Genomic DNA, 1,803 nt, shown 5'->3' with positions numbered 1-1,803 from the left:
ACTGATGGGAACTATAGCAAGAGGAAGGATTTGAGCCAAAAGGTTCTGTTTAGAATATGTGGGGGGCAGGGTGGAGGGGGAGAGGAAGAACAGAGATGACCAGGAATGGCAGGTATGTATCTAGCAGGTTGCCAGTCCTGCAAAACTTGGCTACATGACCACAGGTTCTCCTGATGTCTCAAATTGCCTCTCATGCAACCTCCAGGAGCTGCCATCATTGGTCCTTTGGTGAAGAGGTTGAGCCAACTTGCCCTCCATTAGGCTATGCTTAGCAATTTCAGACCTAGCAGACAGAAGTCAGAAAGGAGCAGTGCAGCAGCTCTGACATTTTGAGAACGTTAGCATGAACAGCTACCCTGGGACCCAATGACCAGAACCATTGTCAGACAGAGGAATGCATGGTTCATTTCAAATTCTAAGAGGTCATTTGAGGTAAAAGCCATCTCAAAACCCCACCAACATTCCATCTACCCTCTCCTTGAGAACTTCCAATAGCAAGGAGCTCATCAATTCTGTGTGTACTTCATTGTTAGACAACAAAAAGGGCTTCCTTTGAGCTAAGGAAGAAGTTCCCTTTCTGTAACTGGGACCCAGAGAACCCAGCTCAGTCCTGTGGGGTCACACAGGGGAAAAATAATATAACTCCCTTCTCTGTGCCAGTTCCTCCCATTTCTGCAAATAAAACAAAGTTCGAACTGCCATCTGCCAAGCCCGTGTTCTTCAGGACTCTTTCATGATGAAATCTGAAGAATACCAGCCATTGTGGGAGAAGCAGAGGATCCTCCCATGAAACCATGAGACTCTCCAATGCTCTTCCATATAGAATGATCCTACCTCTGCTCCTCCCCTCTCCACATATGTCCACCTAGGGTTCTTCAGCAACTTCTATTGTCCTTTAAGGTAGCTTTCCATTTTCATCTAACTTTCATCTGAGTCAGAGAGAAACATAGAGATTTGGTCTCCAGAACTAGCCACAATGCAAGTGTGTGAGCTTTGATAGCTAGGGAACTGAGATTGCTTCTTGGTCTTTTGGCTAAGATCAAGTGTAGCATCTGTTCTTATCAGCTTAATAGCTAGGGAATTGGTTTTTTAAAAAATCCTATTTTTGAGTGTTTTAAGTCAGATAGGAGAGCTGAGAGAGATACTTTCTTTACTAACTAGCCCAGGGCTATTTAAAGACCTATTGAGGACCAACAAAATAAGTCCCAGAGCCTAAGACAGGCCCTGGACAGGGACAAGGGGCCAGGAATATGGGAATAACAAGATGAGGACCGGAGCATAGCCAAATTTTCTCAACAATCAGGGATATACAAAAGTAGGGAAAAAGGAAGTTATCTTTCAGGTCATTCCTTTTATCTTCATGGGTACTTTGTTCCCAACCTCTTCCCACTGCCAGCAACAGGGACTGGTGTATTTAGGTGCTCCATAAATGTATGTGAAATAAATGAATCTTTCATCAAAACCCATTAAAAGCTCTAGGTTTGCATCATTTACCATTTACATGACCGACATTTATTAAGCACCAACAGCGTTCTAGGCACTGTGTCAGACACTGAAGAGTTTATAAGTAAATGTGACATGAGCTCAGAGCTCAAATCCTGGTTGGGTAGGTGAGATATTTACCCAAGAGGCAGTAAGCACATAAAGATGTGATCAAGATTAGACAGGGTGGATGCTAAACATAGGGAGATGTTATAAAGGGGGTTAGCAGAAAGGCTTCATGGGAAATGACTCACTTCAACTCATCTTACTCTGTTAAACTTGAAGCTTGATATCCCCTCCTCAATTACAAGAACTCAATCT

The 1,803-nt window shown here is 43.4% G+C and overlaps 1 pseudogene; it reads left to right on the top strand.

Moving 5' to 3' along the window:
* Positions 1-1,013: 1,013 nt before the first annotated feature.
* LOC115944947 (U2 spliceosomal RNA) lies at positions 1,014-1,178 on the top strand (annotated as a pseudogene).
* Positions 1,179-1,803: the final 625 nt, after the last annotated feature.

This window comes from Leptonychotes weddellii, chromosome 3, assembly GCF_054177405.1.
Source record: "Leptonychotes weddellii isolate Sample4059 chromosome 3, ASM5417740v2, whole genome shotgun sequence".
NCBI lineage: Eukaryota > Metazoa > Chordata > Mammalia > Carnivora > Phocidae > Leptonychotes > Leptonychotes weddellii.
The sequence above is the reverse complement of the archived record's forward strand: the minus strand, read 5'-3'. Positions and strand labels throughout refer to the sequence as shown.